General features: G+C 42.7%; 1 long non-coding RNA gene across 2 annotated transcripts; it reads left to right on the forward strand.

The window, feature by feature from the left end:
* Positions 1 to 221: 221 nt before the first annotated feature.
* On the forward strand, positions 222 to 19,147 carry LOC133219357 (uncharacterized). 2 transcript variants are annotated; one of them, XR_009727415.1, is made up of 3 exons: positions 222 to 929; positions 5,551 to 5,667; positions 18,210 to 19,147. It is a non-coding gene; the product is annotated as an uncharacterized LOC133219357 (long non-coding RNA). The 2 variants fall into 2 exon arrangements; XR_009727416.1 differs by lacking the exon at positions 222 to 929 and adding an exon at positions 2,337 to 2,639.
* Positions 19,148 to 23,175: the final 4,028 nt, after the last annotated feature.

Genomic DNA, 23,175 nt, shown 5'->3' on the forward strand with positions numbered 1-23,175 from the left:
TTTATTTCTCTTGCTGACAGGCAGAAATCCTCCTCTATTTTTCTTTGCTTGCAGGCCCACACAGCCTGCAGCCGTACGTGATGGGGAGTAGTCCTTTGTGGTGCTTACCCAGAATGGCGTCACAGAGATGTGTCTGAGATGACAGATGAGCTACTCCATGGATTGAACCGTAGCCCCCAAAGGTAGCAGAAATAGAGCTGTAAACTACCCTTCTACAGAAATGCCCCGGTGTGGAATAGGCTGCAATTAATTCCTATCTATCAGCCAGCATCACGTTTACTGTAACTCCAGCTATCATGTATTAAATCAGCTCATCTTGTTCCTTTTCAGTAACAAGGCTGTACCTGTGCTGCATACAGAATGTGCTAAAAAGAGAAAAGTGAACTGTATTCAGCACATGCATTTCCATTAATTAGCTTCCCTTTTGTATGACCTACTAATTTTTGTGTGACAATTTCAAACTGCAAGTGGTGAAACAGAGCAGGTTAAAGAGGCTACCACAAAAATAGTAGCAAAAGGAGCAACAGCTTCTGTGTCCCTCGGGGGTGCTTACCTTGCAGTTTTCCTGCAATGTCTGCATTGTAATACAGGCATCACCCCATTTGGGGCACTGTTGTAAATGTCCAAGTAGCTTTTCACCTGCTCTGCTGGCCGATGTGAAATTTTTTGTGTTTGCAGTATGATGTTAAAAACTCAAGTGTAAATAGATTAAAGGCAGGCTCCGCTTATTTACATGAGGAAGGTTCACATTTCCCTCTTGAGCTGGCGGAGCAATCAGCCCGGGGTGATACTGGTATTTGGTTTCTTTGTTCAAGCAAGTTATTGTAGCTGTGGGGTATGAAAACCTGCTCTGTGGAATGGAAAGAAGGAAGAGCTTGTGGGGAAAACGGGAGAAACAGCAACCAGCAACGGAGCCCTGCGTTTGTTTAGTGAGATGTGTGTGGGAAGTACTGATGCTGCCAGCTGCTGTCCCCTGCAGCCCCGGAAGGCAAGTGGCTTTCTGCTGGTGAATCAAGTGAGAGAATCGTCTTTTTCTCTTACAGTGTAGTCTCTTGCTTGCAAGTCCTCATCAAAGTTTTGGCAGGGTATGCAGCTGAAAGGAACTGCTGCATTGCTGGCAGGCTCTGCAGTGTGTTGCTGGCTGAAGCCAAATCCATGTAAAGCCACCAAGTGTGTGGGGCGTGAGGAAGCTGTGTGATGTTTGTTTTCCTCTTCTTGTTGTGGACGAGTAATAGGATAATAAATATGTGAACCATATAACATGAATATGCATTGCCTCGAATTTTTTGTCTACTATCAGAAGGTGGGTTGTGTATTTAATGAATGTGCTCTGTCTGTTTTTCAAGGGAAACCAGTATTAAAGCTCAACAGTAGGGGCTCATGTATTACTGTGAGATCCTGAGCTTTCTGTGTGTGTGTCTGTTTCTAACTCTGGCCAGGTTTTGTATACCCAAAGGGAGAAGTGTTCCATGATCAGTGCCTGATACTGCAACCTTGCTGATGGCTTTGGATGCTAACCCTATTTTGCTTCATATTCTTGCATGAGAACTAATGTTACTATGCAACAGGTTGAATTATGTGGTGGATTTGCTAGAAAGTTGTCCTTTCTAGAAACATAGTTTTGGAAATGTAACAGAAGGAAAACTAAATACGAGATTTTGATCCATTCATCTCGCCTCCCAAGACAGGAATAATTTGCTACCTGGGTAGCATGACATATGTAATAAGAAAAGTGCTGCTAGTCAGATCACCTGCAATTTCAGCAGCAGTTATTGCAGGTCTGCAGAGTTGCTCAAGTTTTAGTATAACATACTTATTGCTAGTTATAATAGTTAAGGTTATGCTGCAGTCCTAGGGAACTCCTTATGGCAAATCATCAAGTACCATCAATTGCATTAAGTTTATATACCTTTTTGTGGGTTCTAGAAAAGATGCTGGCTTCTCTGGCTTTTTGGGAAAACAAACAATTTAAACTCACCTGTTTAATGCTGCAATATTGACTATTAATAAGGATGTATTGACTTGCTATTGCATTTTGTGATCAGTTAGACTTAAGTAGGTTGCCTGAAATCTTGTGGAAATGCATCTGCTACACTGACTGTACATAACAGTGTTTATAATTAATTGTGTGCTGATTTGTTTGCAGAAGACATATTCTGGACAGAAGCTGGCTAAGGCCACTGTATCCAGTGGAGGTCCTCAAAGACCCTTTGGCCTGTGGTATGATTTAAGGAGGGATAAAAACCTGACTGCTTTTCAAGGTTACGCTATATTTCCAGATGCCTTTTTGCTTTTGGAACACATAATTACTAATAAATGGGACTGGATAAGGCCTTGTGTCACTTGGAGTTGATGCACAAATCATATACAACTAGCCTTGCTGCTTCTCAAAATACATGAAATTGTGTATTTCAAGTTTTCCTCTTTGGATATTTTTCCGAAGGCCTTTTTGTACCAGGGTTACACTCTTTCAAGTCTACTTGATGGACAGCCTGTACTATGGGAGCCTTATAATGTAGAAATAATTTCCCATTTTTCTTTTAAAACCATTCAGTGCAGTGCCAGCATCAGCCAGAGGATCACTGCTGAAGCTGAAGAAGACACCTCATCTCCCCGCTGTCAGCCATGCTATGGATGAGGTAAGCCATCTAGCTTTGCACGCAAGTGAAGGATCCAGGCGGCATATCGAAATCTGTCCCTGTCACAGAGTCTCTCCTCATCAGTTGCCAACTGTGCAGTGGATTTCAGTCATTGCAGAAACAAATATGAACAGATTTGGAAATCTAAAAAAGCTTTGCAGTTTGCCCAAGTCTCTTTGTGGGGCTACAGTAAGAAGGGTGTGCTCAGTGGAGGTGGACTGAATGGTGCATGTCAGCATGTATATTATTTCTGAGCCAGCTGACAGCCTGGAGCTTGCTGGAGCAGGAGCATCATCCATCATTGCTAAGGTTGACAAAACCCTCTGAGCCAGTCAACTCTGCAGCTAGAAAAGGGGCTGGCATTGCTTCTCTGGGGGAAGGGAGCAAAATCCCTAGACTTCAACAAAGCTCCAGCTTTCAGATAAGTGAGCTCCAGGCTCATTAATCTCCCTGGAATTGTTGTACAAATAGGTTTTATTTTTGCTTATCTTAAACTAACATAAAGCAAAATGTCTTATACAGGAAAGAAATATTTGAGCTGTTGGAACAGCTTGAACTAAATCCCAGGTTCTAAATGCTGAGCATGGCTTTTCACTTGGATTTTGAAACTGCCTGCTCTCCTTATAACATGCTCTTTAAATATCTGATCCAAGCTATTGTTTATAGAAAATAGGAATCTTACGTCTTTGGGATATGAGGCCCTAGGGAAGCTTAAAATCCAGATATACCATATTTCATGCTGCCCTATGCCAACAAGGGAGAGGAGAGCTCAGTTCTCATCTCGGTCAGTGCTTGGCATCTCTGTATGAAAATTCCTAATCAGAAACTGTTTGCTTCTAATTTAGCTTTGGCATTTGAATGACTGTCCTTTGTAAGCAATATCATAGGCTGCTGAAGACCGAGTGTAGTCATCCCACTAATTAGATATATTAATTGACTTGTTCACCTTTATTTTCCTCCATAATGTTTCCTGTTAGTAAGATGTATTACTCGGATAATTTTTGCAGGGGAAGCAATAGAAACACTACTTTCTGAAACATTAAAAGCCATAGCTATGAGAACGTTAGGGAGAGGTGATGGATGGTGTCTGGCATGGCAAGGTCCTAGTAGATGCTAGGTAATGCTTCCGTATTACCCCTGAATAGCACTGATGCTCATCACAGGGCTATGCAGTTATGCTCTAATTGCACAGTGTTTTCTAGTACGAGAATGATGAGTGAGAAGGTGGATCCAGTGTTACTGGATGAAGGCAGAGAAAATCAAAGTCCTGTTGCATTTCTGGGCTCCTTGTTCACAGTTTTTATTTTTCTCCTTTGTGCTCTTCTAACGATGCCTGCTTGAATTTCCCATGTCTAGGGATGCATAAAGCTGCCTGCTAATATATCTTCTGTATAGGAGATACAGAAGAAGCTGCTTGTGATACTAAAGGTCCAGAAGTCATTAAGAAAGAAGAATCTGGTGCTTCAGATCATTTGCTATTGCACTCAAGTGTAGTCTTATTTTTTTGTGGAAGTGAAGTCAAGCATAGTATTTATACCTCTGGCATGAACTTGGGTGAAGACCACTGTATTTTAATAACAGCTTTTTATTCTAAATTCCCTTGAAACAGGTCACCTGTGTATATAATCACCTCTCCTCTGCATTGTGTAACAACACCATGCCATACACCTGTCATTCATTGGTCTGAGGCTTCTGTTGCCAAAGAGAGTATTTGGCACCTTTTGCTAGCACTGTATTTTCCACAATACTTTCTTAAGTTTAAGCTGCACTTACATTTCCCAGACTGACAGCCACTGCCTTGGAATTCTTGGGAGCATCAATAGACACAAAGAAGTTTCTTCCCCCACAGAATCCAATTTCTGATTTTTTTTTTGTTTTTTTTTTTTTTTACTTTTTTTCACTAAAATGTGCCATCTGAAGACACTGCATTTAAACCATTTTATTTCAGGAAAAAAAAAGTGTAGAAACAAACTCTGAAAAGCAGTTTTCACTTTGCAGTGCTCATTTAATGAAGAGGATGAGTATTTCTAAGGATACTCAATACTATGTTCTAGAAACACCCAGCTCTGTCCTCCTGCAGTGTACTTCAATGCCTCCATTTTACTTGGAAGTCAACTGAGGGCCAGAGAGCCTTTGCTGCCCTGAAGCAGTGTGTTCAACAAGCCCTTGAAGTCTTTGTTTTCAGTTTAGAGGATCCTACCCTCAGGCTGCATCCCCATTTACCTTGTGTTCTTCCAAGTTCTGCAGCTCACTGGCAAACTGGGCATGGAGTGTCTGGTGACACAGGAGCTATTCTCTTGCCCAGTAGCTGGAGTCAGTCTAAAACTTCCCCATGCACATGGTCATTTCACTGCTAGTGAAGGCCACTGCCCTTCAGCTTGCTGGGAGCAGATGAGATTATTACACAGGTGCTGTTATAATAAGGCATGAGCTCAATTTTTCATTTAGCTGTATGAATACAGTTCTTCAAATTTATTAAACGCTCTTGAGACTGCTGCCTATGGCACTTGTAATTTTTTTTTTTTTTAATAATGACTTTGGGGTGGCAGTGTCCTTTTAATAAGAATTTATGCCTTTATCTGACGTGTTGCCTGGATGTATAATAAAAACAATGTTTAAAACAATAAAGTGAAATAACTCTTATTTGGAGAGTCAGCACTGCATAGCTTCCAGAGCTTTCTGTTCTTGTATGGAAGTTTTATGTGTATCTAGTAGAGTGGGCCAGGATTTAACTAATGCCTGTTACCACAAAGTTAGCATGATGGTTCCCTCCTTGAGCACAGAGCCTAACTCAGGAGGATCTAGACCTAATACTGCATGGTGAGGGATGGCAAAATATTGGTTGTTTAAGTGATAGCCTCTTTATTTCTGCCTGTGTTGCAGTTTACAACATTTTCTGCCTGTGTTGCAGTTTACAACAAATCATACACAGAGAATGTTCTAGCCAATGCTTCTTTACCTGCCAAGCAAAACTGTGTGACCAAATCCAGGATCTGGGCATGACTGAGCTTAGCAAGCCATTTGCAGGGTAGGTGAGGTGCAAGTCAGTACCTTGAGAAATAGCACTCAGATGCAGAGTGAACCATTGCCTGTACTCAGTAGTGGAGGGAAGTCCTCCTTAAGAGGACTACACCAAAGACTGCTATAAGAGTTTTGATGGGGCAACACAATTTCCCCTAGTGTGTATTTTTTTGATGCTCCAGCTTTTCATGCAATGATATGTCCTTGTACAGGGAGGGTCAGAAGCCTAGGTTTTGCTTTGGGCTTTCTCACTCGTATGGCAGCATGTGCTCTCCCAGGAGGGATTCTGGCCAGTATGAGATTGTTGGGTGCTCCAGTTTCCAACTGAGTGGGCACTTCCAGCTTCCCATTACAGCTGCCTCTTGCTTGTAAAAAGCTAATAATCTAAGCCAAAGTGAAAGGCTTTGGAGGCTTCCTAATGAGCAGTGGACCATTTAAACTATTGCACTGTTTCAGCCCACTGATATCACCTGTCAGGCTTTGGTGCTCTATCCTAAAAGAGTAAGCAAGGCCTTGATACCAGTTTTCCTCGCCTTCTGAAAGGAGCCTTTAATTGTGAGCTGCCAGAGCTTGTGAATCAGGCAGATCTCACCAAAGGCAGACAGCTCCTGACCACAGGCCACCTAGTCACATTCTCACTGCTAAGAAAGCAGAGGGAGCCATCAACTCTTATCTTTTTAATGGTTAAACCAAATTAGTCTCTCTTCTTCTGTCAAATGAAAACTGAATAAATTTACTCTGTTGGGAACAAAGTGTTCAAGGACAATCGTTGATAAACAATTCCCAGGCTTCAGCTGGAAATGCAAATAGTAGCTAATTCCAATGCAGTTTCCTGGAGCCCACTAAAAAGGAAATTGTGCTACTTAGGAACTTGAGTGAATTGTTCCTGAGAGCCAAACACACATATTCTTTGCATGGTTTTTATTTGGTGTATTATTACTTGGGTCACAGGTGTAGGGTTTGGATTACTCTATTGTCGGAGGTTTAATATAGACCTTCAGGAAAAATGTTCCAGCATAAGGCCAAGCATTGTAAGGAAGTTGTAGACTTGATATTGGAGGCATTTTAAAACCGATCATACTAATACGTAGGGGATTATCAGGGTAAACTTGATCTTGTTTCATAGGAAACAGGTGGACTAGATGACTTGCAGAGTTTTCCTCAGCTGCATTTCTGGAATAGACAGTCTCGCTTTGTCGATGTAAGTCTGACTGTGATGACATGCTCCTACTAGTACCTGATAAGAATAGAAATGGCTTTAAATAGCCAGGAAAAGGGAGCTGGGAGGCCTAGGTTCTGTTCCTGCTCTGCTAAATGGCTATGGATAAAGGCTTTTGCTTTCCAAGCAAACCTTCTACACCTTATCCCCATCTCATCTCCTTCAACTTTGGTGCAGGGCTGATTCTCAGCATGTTTTTTCAGAGCGCTGAGCACAGCACAGCTCAAGTCCTTGGGGCTGCAAAATTATAATAATGTTGTTTTCTAATTTAATTTACAGATGAGGGAACCTGTCCTGGCTTCAGCTGGGACAGAGTTAATTTTCTTACTAGTACCTGGTGCAGTGCTGTGTTTTGGGCTTTAGTCTGAGAACAGCATTGAAAACACACTGATGTTTCAGTTGTTGCTAAGTACTGCTTACCCTGATCCAGGACTTCTCAGCTCTTATTCTCTGCCAGTGAGGAAGGGTACAAGAAGATGGGAGGGAGCAGAGCCAGGACACCTAACCCGAACTAGCCAAAGGGGTATTCCATACAACAGAATGTCATGCTCAGTATAGAAGCTGGGGAGGGGCTGTCTGGGAGGGGCCGATCACTGCTTCTGGATGGAGTGGGCTTCAGTCAGCGGGTGGTAAGCTATTGTATTGTGCAGCACTTGTCTTTCTTGGGTTTTATTCCTCTATCTTTTTGTTGTCTCACTTTTCATTAAAATATTATTTTATTTTATTTCAATTATTAAACTGTTCTTATCTCAACCCACATGTTTTACCTTTTTCCAGTTCTCCCCATTCCAAGAGTAAGCGGCTGTGTGGTACTTTGTGCCAGGTGGGGTTAAACCCTGGCAGAGGCATAACGGGTGGTATGTTGAACACTTGAAATGTTGTCTCTTAATAAGCTAGGTCACTCCTTGCCAAAAGGGAATGTTTTAAAACACTGAGAATTGCTTCTGAGAGCATGTTGTGCATGAAGAGGTAGAGCCAGCAAGAAGGGCTACTGTTGGCTCTCCTAAAGAGGATATATTTGCTAGTCGTTTCATCTTTCATGGGGGGAGATGGATGGCAAATGGTTAGTAAGCAATTAAGCTCTAAAGCTGAACACATGAGTTTCTAAAGGTACTAACTAAGACTCAACTTACAGGTTTGGCTCCTGAGCTGTGCTAGTTTTGTTTTTTGTGCCTTTTCTGCAGACTACTGACTATAGCTGTATTTTTGTTTTGAGTTAAGAGGGGAAATAATCACTTTGTACTTTGCTTCCGACATTTATTTAGTGAGGATGGTAGTTATATAGACAACCTCCTCACAAGCAGATTGAGTAGTGTGGAGGGAGATGTGAACAGTGTTGCCTTCTCCCTTAAAACAGCTCCACTATTTGTTCTCATTTCTTATGTCTTTCCTCCTTCGAGCACACATGCATGTAGCATGTTCCAGGTGCTATGAACATGGTGTACAATTACACCACAAAGTTAGCATTTGAGTGTTTTGAGTTTTTTTCAGCAGCAGTTTCAACATATGCCAGCAGGAAGCAGTTTTTTGGTTTTGTCACCATAATGCCTGATATGCAATTCCTTGTTTTCTTTATCAGATGCCGACCGCTGCATTGATACTAGACTCTTACTGTTTTTCATTGGTTCTAAAGTGAAATGAAATTCTTATTCTTAGTATGAATGTCACAGTCCCTTTCTAGAGAAAATTGTCTTTTAAAACACATTGTGCTATGGAGTCTCTGAGAACTTGGGTGCATCAGTGATGTATTCAGAGATCTACAGATGAATCTTTTGTGAAGGTCACTTAAATCTCTTGAAATACTACTATGCCCCACCTGCCTTGGATGATTAAAATACTAATGTAGATAGATACTTGTGGTTTGATTTAATGTTGACATTTGCTTGTAAGATCACCTTTACCTGTAGCTTCTTTAGCAATGACATGGCCACATTGGGATGCCAGAATCTGACAGAGGAATGGGATGGGATAAGAAGATGCCTTTTAAAATCAAGGAAGTGCATGTAAATCTCAGCCACATATGGCTGTAGAACTGTGCAGTTTATGACAGAACTTTATTATATACTTGATGACATACCTTATTTTATCAGTAAGCAACAGTACCTAGCTGATAACACTTTTGCTCTTAGCAGTAGTAAGACTAGTAATTAATAAAACCTCAGATGTCAGGCAGACCCCAAGGTGACATCTGTAGAGGAAAAGTCTACAGTAAGAATGACCAGAGCTATTTCTGGTTGTTCAGCAAATATATGGGCTTTAGACAAAATAATTAAGTGTGATTAAGTGCTCAATGTGCTCGCTAAAAGAGCACAGTTAGAGTGGGACCAGCCAACGTAGGTATGAGAAAGACTCCTGCATTGATTTTTGTAATGAAAATAAAACAAAAGCGGGGAGCCATTAGAAAATGGCTTCCCATACTCATTCCTGCTATTTTTAACACTGGATATTTCTGGAAGAAGCAAACCTTGGAAGAAGCAAAGACACGTACTAGATTGCCAACTATTATTATCTTGCAACTGCCATCTGGCCACCAACAACCAACTAACTGTCTAAAATAATGGAATACTTCCTGCAACATGTAAGCTATCAGGGAGACTTTGGCTGGAGAGGTGACGTGTTATCGCCACTGTTACTGGGTAATTATGTGTTAGCCGTTTTCCTCTTTGACCCTGCAGCAGAGTTCAGAAACTGTAAAAGACATAGGGAATGACTCCTCTGTTGGTACTCAGGATGGAAGCTACCAACCACTTCAATGAAAAAGGCTTCCAAAAAAGTATTACTGTTGATGAAAAGCTGCCTTTAAAATGTGGTCTTTCTACTAAAAAAACATCCCACCATAGCAACCTCATGCTGCTACTTCTGTACCAAACATGCTTATTCTGTGAGTAGAAACCTGGGAGTTTTTTTGTAATTACAAACTCTAGCTGCGGCTCTGTGTGATGATGAGCCCCATGACAGAACGGAACAAGATTATGTGCTCAGTCCAGGCGACAAAAGGTGTTGACTTGCTATAAACTGTGCCAGTAAAAGTTTGGTCGGGAAATGTCAAAGGGGCACTTTCATCTCATAGCTTTTCTCATAGCTTTCTGGCACATTGTTTCATCTCTTCTGCATCTGGTATAAACTGCAACTGAGCAGTCTCATCCTGATGAAATTTGTCCTGCTGACTATCCAGTGATGCACAGCTCCCCTTGTTGAGGGTCACACAACCACAGACTGCTGTGGGTTTGAAAAGCCCTTTCTCTCAAAGACATTTACAAGCAGGTTGCCTTTGTTAAGGATACGCTTACATGTGTACCTCTTTCAGTGGTGGTGCAACTCTACCAACTTAGTCTTGGGGTTTGGTTCCCCCTTTCCAGCAACCACCACATGTGAGATGTGGCACAGCTGAGAAGACCTCAGATACAGATGGGAAATGGAGAGAAGGAAAGAATACTGAAGAGTAGGGACAATCAGGAATCTTTTAAATCAGCTTTGTCTCAGAGAAGTAATAGAACTACAGCTGTGATCTGAGAGGGGTTTATAGTAAAAAAAAAAATCAAGAATGGGACTTGGTAAACAAATCTCTGATGTGGTGCAGATCTGTGTGTGCTTCTACAGAGCTGGGTTGCTTCCGGTCAATGGGAAGATAAAAAACCCCTCAGGACTGCCAAATCAAGACAATTGCAAGTGACAATTACTTTTTTTTTTTTTTTTTTCTTTTGGTGAGAGGAGAAACAAGAACAGGCTGGATTGTTTGGGAGGTGTTTGCTTTGTTTGGTTACGCTGCCATTTGTAGTGAAGCTCTGATACTCCACAGAGCTCTGATACTCCACAGCGTACTTTCAACATTGGCCATTGAGTATGGGTTTGAGTGTTCTGTGAATTCTGTGTTTGAGTCCTCATCCTTATCTGATGCTAGCTGTGAAATCTCCAGCCCTAGAAAACTGGGATTCTGAAAACTTCTCTCCTGCCTTTGGAATGTGTCCTACCTTGGGTTGGTATGCAGTGCAGACAGGTCGACTCTGAGGAATGAAAAGGATAGGGAAGGACATAGCAGGCAGGCTGGTTGGTGTTGGTCTTCCTTGTGGAAACCTGTGCCTGACCCAGAGGATAATGTCAGGCTGGGCTTTCTCTCCTACTGCTAATGAATGGGTGTAAGTTTCCCCAAAAGTATGTTACTGTAGTTGTATTCCTTCTGACATTAAATTGGCTGTTTTACTTCTCAGATTTTCCCTTCATTTACAGCACTTTGGTATGTGCATTTGTACTTGTGTTTCAGCATTGCTGTAGAAGACAAATAGCATTTCCTGAATTCTTGATCCCACCCCCGATGGTACAAAGGGGTAACACTATACTCAGGGAGATCAAGATAAACATGGTGTGAATACACAGAGATGGGATCAGCAGTGTAGCTGTGCAACAGGAAAGGCAGCTGTGGGAGAGAAAAAAAGTAGATTGAGGCACATAAAGAAATGTAGTAATTGCTGCAAGAAGATATTTGTGTCTGAAATAAAAAGTATAAAAAAATTAAGTAAGTCTTTGTGACCCTGTAAGAGGTAAGAGTCCAATGCATCTGTTGATATAAGTATGCAAGTCAGTGCTTTGTGCTGAGAAGATGGGCTAAGTGTCTTAAACTAACTTTACCCTGCTTTGTCTCCCTTCCCACACCCAGACCAAAGGTGTCAAAACCTATGCCTACGTTTGAAGAACCAGTCAGGAAACTGAGGCAGTGACCTTTTTTTCTTTTTTTTTTCTCTATGAATTTTTCAAGAAAATGAGCAGTTGTGACCCGTCATTGGACGAGTGAAGACCTAATGTTCTCATGTAAGTACGTGCATCAAGCTGTGAATCATTCACATACCAAGTGAAACCTTTTCTCCAGAAGCAATAGCTATTTACAAGCTGGTTACGAAAGGAAAATTGATCCCATGTTGTGATAGCAGAACAGCTCTTGTTCTCTGACTTGGAATTTCTTTCCATGTACTTTTTCCATGTAAAATTTTATTTCCTTGTAGTATTTCCTAGTGTAGAGTCCTCAGTTTTCTTCCCTGAGAAACAAACTTTCTGGTACTTGAGAAATCAGAGAAGTTGTTTCTCCTTTAGTGTTAGTGTGTGTACTTATATCTGGTCACAAGTGTTGGTTGGAAAGTATTGGTGTTGGTCTCATGGACATAGATTGTCTTGTGTATTGTAATAGAGACCTTTCTCGAAAATCTGGCAGACAGAAGAAGTGGCTTTAAGTGGATTAGTCCTTGACAGTCTCCTTTCTGGTAAAAATAGTCTCATTTTTGAAGTGAGAGCGTAAGATAGAAGAACATAAGGGTTTGGTAGGTGGCTTGAGTTGGGAAGAGAAGCTAAGCAGAATAGTGTCCCTCATTTGTACACTAACTCTCTATTTTCTTGCTTGTTATTCTTAATGATGGGATGTGCAGTCCAGATGCTGTTAGTGGAGGAGCAGCTGATTGAGGCTCATATTCGAATAGATCATGAGCTGGATTCTCCAGTATAGTCTCTCTTCACTGTTCATACTGTTGTATGCAACTGTTTCGTTTTCTGGCTGATCTTGTTGTGCAGGCAATCTCCAGGCTGATATTCACGCTGGCACTGCTGCTTACTTGGCACCAAAAAGGCAAGGAGGGCAGCCTGGGCTTGGGAGAAGGGGAATTGGTTGGGTGCCACAGGAGCAGCCCTCATCTGGCAAAAACTTACAGCTTATCCCGTGTCTCCATCTATTGCTGGGGCTTTAGTTGATTTGCAGCTCCCTGTTTGCTCTCAATAGGTCAGAGCCAAAATTTATCTGCAAAAGAAGAGTCTCCAAGCTGCTGCAGGTCCCTATGTAAATCAGTATCGACTTAGCTACCGGTGTGGCCACAGACTGGCTCTGTATAAAATCAGAAAACAGCATTTGGCTGTATTTCAGCCTGTATTTGTCTTGCCATTTGCATCCCTGAAAAGGTAATGTTGGACTATGAATATTCCTGACCATCTCATTTCTTTCTGTCCACCCAGAGTTGTGGTTTTCCAGTCAGCTACAAGATTGGAAGTTTTCTGGGAGAAATGCATGATTTCTTATTATTTCCAGGTGACAGCAAGCACAATGGGAGGGCAGTGGGTGTGAGAATGAATGATGACATGTGCCAGGTTCTGTCACCAGGAGAGGCCTGAATGCAAGACTTGGAGCAAGGGGAAGGTTTGTCTTTCTTGATGCAGAGCATATCTCACAGTGGAGAGCCATAAGGGAGGGCTGAGAGTATAATTTTTGGAGATGCTGTTGAAATCAAATGCCTGCTTTTTTGCTCCTTCAGTAGCTGTAATGAACCAATGGATGTGCTTGAGCAGTAAGATAACCAGGCCTTGCAGTATGATCAGGTTTGCAGTGACTGTAAGTATCACTTTATATTTTGGCTTATCTGAGCTCCTGAAAAAGTAGCCATGGTTTTCTGTGGCAGCAGGAGTTGGATGTTATACATCACTTTAATAGCACCGAGAGCAAGGAAAGTGCTGCTTGCATGCGTATCTTAATGGGTGCAATTTCCTGTTCTTTATGCTGTTTGTCACACCTAGGCAAAGGGTTCTGAGTAATACTGGCTTGCTTATTAAGGTGTGTTTTCACGTGGAGCACATTGACAGGCAGTCAAAAGCCCAACAGAATGGTCTCCTAGGGGATTTTTAACCTGGCCTTTGCGGCTGGGCATTCACTAGCCAACTAGTCTTTTCCATTCCCTACACGGTAATGGTGATTTCCTTTAGGGCAGCATTTTCTTTCCCCTTGTTGGTGTTACTCTCCTGGCCTTGCACTTGCACACCCTGAGGTGATATTTGCCACTTGAGCATCACACGCTGGGCTGTAGCTCTTCCTTTATGTTAGAGGACAAAACAATATGTTTGCATAGAATTGGCAGGCAGCACCTGCTGGCCAGCATGTGCTCTGATCAGCACTATCTGTGTGATACACAGGGACAAGCAACAGGGGGTTTGAGTAGATCTTGATGGAAACTATTCAGCTGCTATGGAAAAGGGATGGGAGGAGTGACCTGCTGCACTGTATGGGTGCCTGGCAAAGATGCTCATTTGGGGACCCTATCACTACTGGAGCTGAATAGCCACTGTGAAGAGTTTTCCTTTCCGTTGTTAATTGTGTCTATCTCCTCTTCCCCACCCATCCACTCCTAAAGGAGCTTTCACCATCAAGGTTGATGTACAGCATCAGCTAGGATAATGCTAATAAATCTTTGTGGATGTGCATATGTCACACAGTTCTTTGTGAGGATGTTCTAGTCCTGAGTAAGTTGTCCTTTAATATGCCAGCAAACTAAATGCATCTAATATTCATGATGAAGGGTGTTAGAAATTAGCTTTCTGTTTTCCAGTGATGGTTGTACAATAATTAAATAAAATTGGTTCTGCTTTGAATTGTGCTTGAGACTGATTTTGTCCAGACCCAAGGAATACTGCACCCTGCCATTTGCTGAGAAGAACCTGGGCTCTGTGTTAAGTTGGTATTATGTGGCTGCTTGTTCAGATAGAGGCTTTGATGAGGGTTAAGGTGGTCTGGGCCCTGCTTTCAAGCTGTGTGTCTAAGAGCAGGGACAGAAAGCAGCTGCAGAACTGTCATCTTGTTGATGCAGTTCCACACTGACACAAACTGAAGTTGTAGCAATATCAGAAGAGCTCATCTGCATCGGGCGGAGCAAGCTTCATTCTGTCTGTATTACTTTCCTGAAGAAATGATGGGAAATCAGAAAACCACTTTCTAAGTGGCTAGAGGCAATTGCTCAATTAGACTTTTTACCTTGCTTGCAAACCCTTGGTTCCTGTCCTTTTAATTAAGCTACATCTTTTCTGCTTGTAGGTAAAGAAGAGCTAATGGCATCTGTGGAGAGCCTGCACATGGAAGGCTCAGCTGCAGGTTTCTTTTCCTGCTTCTATTGCCTTCTTGCAGCCTCTGTGAGCCCTGGGAAAGGCCATGCTGTGCCAGGGCAGAATGCCAGCCATCTTCACCTCTGCTTCCAGCTTGAGTGTGTGACCCATGCTGCAGTGTAATGTGCATAGAGAAAGCAGAGCTCTGTCTTATCTCAGGCTTTGTTTCTTTCTGCTTTGGTTTCTTCCGATTTCAGAGAGGGAAATGCCTTCTGACTTGTACATCATCTTATGGGGGGAGGCTGTGAGGGTGTATGACTGATTTTGAAGTGCTTCATGATCTATTGTTACACATGTAGAGCCTTTTAAAATTTCCTTTTAATCATAATGTATACTTTAAGAGGCCCTAGGGAAAGGATTAGTTAGCAAATTTGATATCATAAATCCAGCATACATTTTAGCAGAAGGTCTTGTAAATGGGGCTAGGGGATGAAGAGGGCTTGAAGGAGGAAACTTCACAGTAGCATTACTCATGTATATAGAACATTCCTGATGAAAATGCAGAAAACTATGACAAGCTCTAGTGTGCAGCCCCTGTAGATACATTGAAGTCTGGTGAATTTGCACTGCCACTGCTACCTGGCTCTGGCTGGAGTTAGCTTTCAGAGTTATGATGTCAACACTGCAAAAAGGGATGCTTAGCAGGTCTTGCTGAAGCAGCAGCTGAATGAATTTCCCTACACTGCTGTTATTCAGTACTTCTTTAGCTTGCAGCACAGTAATCACATAAGAACACCTGCAATCTGGGATTTGTCTGTATTTCACAAGATGCAGTGGTCCATCTAATTGGGCACCTTTGCTTGCAGAACAAAGCGGTAGTCCTCCTTGTCTTGTACCACACTTCCTAAAATCATGATAGGAAAGTGAGCTTCTGGCTGCTATCATAGTAGTTATAATGACTAACACTAAGTGGGTCAGATGAAGGTTTCTTCTTCACCATGTTTCTTTTCTAGCATCTGGACAGTTGAATTACATTATGTTATGGGGAAGAGAAAGCTCTCCTTCCTCTTCCCTCTCCAACTTCCAAAAGGAATCACTTTTTATGTGGAAAGTGCCCAGAATAACAATTGCGCAGAGGGGGAATCATAAGGGTTGGAACTAGATGATTTTTAAGGTACCTTGCAACCCAAACTATTCTAATGTTCTGATGTCTTTCTGGTAATTTCCGTATTAGTACCATACTTGCATGTGTTTTGTTTTGTTCCTCCCCACCCCTTTTTATGTATGTTATATGCAGTAAACCACGCTGTGCAGGCAGCAGAATCACAGGCCGTGCGAGCAAAGAGAAAAAGGGCTGTGTGCTGTCAGTACAAAGGCGAGTGGAGCGCCATCCAGAGTGGCGTGGAATGACATGGCATAGCTCATGACAAAGTGCAACTTTGCTGACTCAAGTTGCTGGGAGAACTGGGAATACTTCTGTGCTGTGTGGTAGAACATACAGTATTAGTTTAGTCTCTTTCAATTTCTGTCACTTGGCCATGTTGTTTGAATAAAATACAGGTTTATATGCCTTTACAAAAAATCTTCCATAATATAAAAACATTTAAAGTGGAAAATAAACCGTTTCATATACACAGAGATCATGATTAGAGGAAAACTAACTTTTTCACCTAGGATCTGGCATTGCCTCAGTTCTGCTGGTCCCAAATTTTTAGTCTCTAGCTGCTCTTAAAGAGATGTAGGATCAATTTAGGAAAAGGTTTTAGCTCTTATTCACAAGGCAATGAAATCACCATTCATCTGTATTTCAGTAAGTCTCAGTGCCTTGAAGAGATCAGTATTGTTGGTGGAAATTGCCGAATGCAGAGGTAATTTGGGAAAAAAATCTCATTTAATAAGCTGTGGAATGGTGCAGAATTATGCTTAACAGAATAAGCCTGAAATATGAATGATTTTTCAGTCATACTGAACACATGAGCCAACCAAGTCCAGAGCTGACATCAGAGGCTGGCTGTTATATTAGGGATGTGGAAGTCTCTTGTGGATGCCAGAAAAATCTATAAAACTAATGTAATCTAAAGTTACAAAACAAACACCTGCTTATTTTTTTTATTAGATTTTTTAAGACCTAACCTTGTTACATGTCAGCCAAGGGAGCCATTCTGAAAGACTATATGAGCAACTGAAGGCAATGCCAGATTTGCAGTGCTAGGACTGGAGGCAGGGAGGAACAGGTAGTCACAATGTTCCAACTTCCTTGCATACAGAGGGGTCTGATTCTTCTCTTTTGTGCTGTAGTGTAATGCGGAAGGGCCAGTACTGTGAATTCACACTATTTCAAGTGTGGCATGGAGCTTTGTAGCTTTTCTTTCTGTCTCTATCTAGTATACAGGCTGCTCTTCTACATATCAGCTGAACATATCTTAAGCCCAAATCTGACAGAATATAGGAACAGGTGTACAAGGTAAAATGCTTGTCTAACCTGTAGCTGTTTTGACAATGACTGAAAGTGAATGCCAGGGGAAGTACAGGAGAACAACTCTAGAATAGGTGACGTTTTCCCCAAGGTAGTGTTTTAGACCTGGCGATTGGTCATGTATATTCTACTAAGCCTCATCTCTCTTCTTTGAATTTGTCTAATCTCATCTCAAACCCACATGATCTTGTACCATTCAGAGCAACGTGTAACTCCATGTGTTTGGGAGTTACATGCAGACCAAAGAGCCATGTCCTCTGGATAGTTCCCAGCCTTATTTCTATGAGTTTCATTTGATGTCTGCAGACATTTGTACTGGAAGGTGCAGTGCAGAACTGAATCTCTTCCACACACAATTACCACACACAATTTCCACACAGCTCAGGATTTTACAGACCTCTGTCATATTGTCTCTCCAGACATCTCATTTTCAGACTTAATTCCTGTCACAAATCCTCTGTCCTGCAATGTGACATATTCCTATTACTATCCTTTTAAAGCAGAAGCAAACCAAGTTGCTAGGGTTGATTCTGTCTCCAGTGGCAGTAGGAGCCACAAAAGCACTTATGATCTCTGAGGAGGGGCATATTGTTTCTGTTCTCCAAGAGGGAGAAAGGTGATGCTACCGCCTGCTGTGTGGTACAAGCAAGCCCTGTTTATTCCACTTGTACTCTGATCTGCACCCAAATGCAGAAGTGGCATCTCTCAGCAGCAGCCCCTGCTCACCTTATATATCTGATACGCTTGAAGGTAATGGAAGCAGTAAGCTTGCTCTCCAGAGCTGTATGCTGTGTGGTTGGGTCCTCCCTTCCTCCTTTCTCTGCCTCTCCCCTTTCTGTATTAGTAGGGGCCCAGCCCTTCATCTTGGGAACAGCAAAAACCAGTTTTCCCTGTGCTGCTGTGAACTGCTGGAAGAGAAGACTAGTTCTAGTGCTTTTGATATACTGAAAAATGGTATTCTTCAAATGATAGATATTGCTGAGAAAAGGTGTAAGTGCCCTTTTTGCTTCAGTTTTCAGTGCCAAGGCCAGCACTCAGGAATCCCTGACCCAGGAGACCAGGGAGAAGGTCTGGAGAAAGGAAGTCTTTCCCTTAGTGGAGGAGGATTGGATTAAAGATCATTTAGAGAAACTTTACATCTTCAAGTCCCTGGGCCCTGACAGAATGCACCCACTAGTGCGGAGGGAGCTGGCAGACATCATTGCTAGGCCACTCTCAATCATCTTTGATATGTCATGGCAATAAGGGGAGGTGCCTGAGGACTGGAAGAAAGCAAATGTCATCCCAGTCTTCAAACAGGGAGAGAACCCTGGGAAGTACAGGCCAGTCAGCCTCACCTCCATCCCTGGAAAGCTGACGGAATAGCTCATCCAGGGGGCCATCTCTCAGCATGTGGAAGACAAGAAGGTGATCAAGAGTAGTCAGCATGGATTCATCAAAGAGAAATCATACTTAACCAACTTGATCGCCTCTATGATGGGACAGTTGGCTGGATAAATGAGGGGAGAGCAGTCGATTTTGTCTACCTGGACTGCAGCAAGGCTTTCAACACTGTCTCCTATGACACCCTTGTAGGTGAGCTCAGGAAATGCAGGCTGGACAAGAACTGCCTGAATGGCAGGTCTCAGAGGGTTGTTGGAGACTTTAAATAGTGGTGTCCCGCAAGGGTCAGTACTGGGTCCAGTATTTGCTTAATTTCTTCATCAGTGACATGGGCTAGATGAACCCTGGTGGTGCTTACAACCTCAACCATTCTGTGATCTGAATAAGAGTCTTTTCTGTCTTACAGGGAAATCACATAATTGTAACCTAAAGAATGGTTGTTTTCCAACTGCAATTGTATCCGATGCTTGTTACTTCTTTTACATCAGAAATAAAGGTTGAGGGGCATTATGTATTCTTTAGCTACTTCTGACTAGACCACCATCCAGCAGAAGGGTTGCTGGATACCTGAGTACAAAGCTCTTACCAGTCAGTTGATTTCCAACCATTTTCCTTCCTCCTTCTATCCAGAGAAATGGCATCAAAATTCAATGCTTGCCATATGTTTTCCATGGTCACAGATAATCACTGCTCAAGGAAAAGTAGAATCACAGAATCATAGAATGGTTACTGTTGGAAAGGAACTTAAGATCATCAAGTTCCAAATCCCCTGCCACGGTCAGGGACACCTCACACTAAACCATATCACCCAAGGCTCTGTCCAACCTGGCCTTGAACACTGCCAGGGATGGAGCATTCACAACCTTACTGGGCAAACCATTCCAGTGCTCACCAACCTAACAGGAAAGCATTTCCTCCTTATATCCAATCTAAACTTCCCCTGTTTAAGTTTTAACCCATTACCCCTTGTCCTGTCACTACAGTCCCTAATGAAGAGTCCCTCCCCAGCATCCCTATAGGCCCCCTTCAGATACTGGAAGGCTGCTATGAGGTCTCCACGCAGCCTTCTCTTCTCCAGGCTGAACAGCCCCAACTTTCTCAGCCTATCTTCATATGGGAGGTGCTCCAGTCCCCTGATGATGCTCATGGCCCTCCTCTGGTCTTGTTCCAACAGTTCCATGTCCTTTTTATGTTGAGGACACCAGAACTGCACACAATACTCCAAGTGAGGTCTCATGAGAGCAGAGTAAAGGGGCAGGATCACCTCCTTGGACCTCCTGGTCATGCTCCTTTTGATGCACCCCAGTATACGGTTGTCTTTCTGGGCTTCAAGTGCACACTGAAGCCAACCCATGTTCATTTTCTCTTTGACCAGCACCCCAAAGCCCTTCTCTGCAGGGCTGCTCTGAATCTCTTCTCTGCCCAACCTGTAGCTGTGCCTGGGATTGCTCCGACCCAGGTGTAGGACCTTGCACTTGGCATGGTTAAACTTCATGAGGTTGGCATCAGCCCACCTCACAAGCGTGTCAAGGTCCCTCTGGATGGCATTCCTTCCCTCCAGCGTATCAACCAAACCACACAGCTTGGTGTCATCGGCAAACTTGCTGAGGGCGCACTCAATCCGACTGTCCATGTCAGTGATGAAAATGTTGAACAAAGTAAGGAGGGAAGGAAACGACATCTGCAGGATCCTGGCCAGTTCCAGGAGAGACACAGAATATAGAATCAACTAGGTTGGAAAAGACATTTAAGACCACCAAGTCATGTGGTGTTGCAGAGAAGTGGTGGGACCACAGAGCTAGGCAGATCCTTCTGCAGTTGTAGGCAAGTAGAGCAGTTGGAAGAAAGTCACATACAGGCGGCAGTGCAACACTGCTGCAAACAAGGTGCCCTAGGGTACTTTGCTACCAGTGAGGTGTTGGATGTGCTCCAGTCTTTTCAGTGCCTGTAGGCAGTGCCGGCTTGAGCTCCTGTTCGATACTTTTAGGGCTCCTAACTCTTTCTGACAACAGCATTGGCTGGTACGTGTGACTGCCATGATATTATGAGAGAAATTTTATTATATTTCAGTCTGATTGTATTCTTAACAGATGAATGTTACTGATGTTGTATGTGAGCAAGTTATTGCAGAGCTGTTTGTTGAGTGAGGCTGCTGTAGGAATGCCGATGAACAGTGGTCTTCTCCTTTCTGGGGTTGCAAGAGATACTGGCAAGCTGGAAGGAATTCACAGGGGGAACAAAAAAAGTGATGAGGGGCTTGGAAAGTTTGATATATAGTGTTGATTAAAGTGTTCAGTATGTCAGACTGGAATAAGTGATAGATGAGAAGGGACAAGAACAGTTCTGTAAATGTGGTAAGAAAGAATTATTTGGGCCCCCTTTTGATGGCAAAATAAAGACAGGGAAAGTACTGAAGCAAGGAAAACTGAAGTTACTTTGGATGCTAGGAAGAACTTACAAATAGGGCTGCATATCCCAAGGAAGACCTCAATATGCACTTTGAATACATGATAGCAGTCTCATACTTTGGAAACTGCAGTCTTGGATGGGCCCCATTTCTCGTAAATCCCAAGCTGCTCTTCTGCAGTAGCTCTCAAGGAGATGGGCTGTCTGAAGCTAACATTTATTGTAGGGCTACGTCAGAGCCTGCTTGCTCTGGACAACATATAAAGTCATTTTATCAGTTTCCTGGTGAGGAACACCAGGTTTCTGATTTCTCTCATTCCCTTCTGTTTTCAATGTTGTCTCTCGGTTGTGAATTTACATTCTTGGAAGAAGAATTTACTGATATCATTGTATTAGTCTCTTTTCTGCTTTGGCTTTCATGTAACCTCTTTCACTCTTTCAAGGTAAAAGCTGTCATTATATCAGTGCATTATAAATATTGAGGTGAAATGTATGACCAGATCATCAAACCCACTTTCCTGGTATTGACGGTGTGTTTCCTAGTGAGATGTCTGATTTAGTTTTGACATTCTCAAAGCAAAGGACTTGCTTGGACTTCCTTTTGTCACATTGTTTTTCTTACTAAGTCCCATTCATGACACTTTCCCATTTGCTTTCTTTCTTGGCTTTACAAAAATATGTCTGGGTTTTGGCACATTTCAATGCTTTACCCATGAGATCAGTGTTAGTATCCCCAGTTTAGAGGTGAGGAAACTGAACTACAGGAAAGGTAATTTGATAACCAAAAAGCCAGGGACTGAACCCCCAAAACTTGGTTGCCAGTCTGATGCTGCTAGTATAGCCCTGCTTGTTCAGTTACAGTTGCTCATCTCTGCTAAGTATATTCATTGAGTCAGCCCCTTTGTCTTCACTGCCACTACTTCTGGACCCACCTGCTGATTTTACAAGCTGATGTGAAGGCTGGATGTGTTAAAGCTTCAGCTTTCTCAGGAGGCCAGGCCACATCTTCCTGCCAGTAGACAGGGGGCATCCTGGCAGATCATGTAACTCTGCCACGACAAGACAAGTTGAGTCCTGGTCAGGCCTGTGCCATATATTGTCATCTTCTGTTTTCAAATTCTGCTTCTCTATAATAATGTCAATTGGCATTGCATGATCTTAATCCTGTTTGTTTTAAAGTAAAATTTGGAAATCCATCTGAGCCTCCTCTTACATCTGGCAGGTCAGGAGTCCCATCCAATGTACCCTTCTGTTCTGGGTTTAGCAGTAGTAAGTGTAGTAAGTAGTAGTAAGTCTGTGTGTAAGAAAGGCACGCACACTCATGAAGAGTTTGATCTCCTCTTGCAGACCTGGAGCATGAGTTGCAGTACCAGGCTGGGCTTGTAGCACAGCCACTTGTCATCATTTCCGAATAGGAAAGTCAAAGCTGACCGGATATTGTGACAGCTACAGTGGTCCCTTGGGTGCTGCTGCTTTTAGAAGCAGGTGTGACTTGTCTCTTTAACCTGAAGGAGGGATGCTTAGTCCAGTTAACGATCTGACTTCCAGTAGTATCTAAAAACTACAGTCAAGGACTAAGGTGCTGTTGTTGTTGGTTGTTGTATGCAAGTAAGTGGAGCGAACATGTCTGTGCTAAGTGACAAATAAGTTTGTCTTTAGCACCAGTTCAAAGCTCTGCTAGTGCCGTGCTTGTCACTAGTCCTAATGATTCATTACCGCTGTCCTCTAGTATGGAGTTTCTGATTTGGGTTTTTAAAGTGACTTACCTGAAGTTGTCCAGTGGAAAAATTAGAACCAGAATCTACACATCGGTGGATCTTTTCCTTCTGTGTAGTTTGTGACTAGGTCATTAACTAAATTGACTTTTAGGCTGACTTTATGCTGGCAGATGATTATTATCCAACTTGGTCTCTGCCCAGAGAAGCAGAGGTAATGCACTCTTCCAATGGATGGCTTAAAGTGTATTCTCCTACAATGCCTGCTATTTCCTTCCTCCTCAGGTGGGAGTAACCTTGTAAGTGACTCTGATTAGCACAGATGGCTGCGTCTCTGTTTTCCAGCCCTTCAGGCAGCCTGCTCTGATCTCAACAGAGGGAGGGCTTGGTGCCCCAGCATTAGGAGCTGCAAAGGACGTGTATGCTTGGCAGAAGCAGCAGACTAAGTCACTCAAATATTTATGATGTTCTTCC

This window comes from Neopsephotus bourkii, unplaced genomic scaffold (assembly GCF_033783945.1).
Source record: "Neopsephotus bourkii isolate Nb327-2 ecotype Australia unplaced genomic scaffold, CSIRO-AGI_Nbou_v1 NB_1350, whole genome shotgun sequence".
NCBI lineage: Eukaryota > Metazoa > Chordata > Aves > Psittaciformes > Psittacidae > Neopsephotus > Neopsephotus bourkii.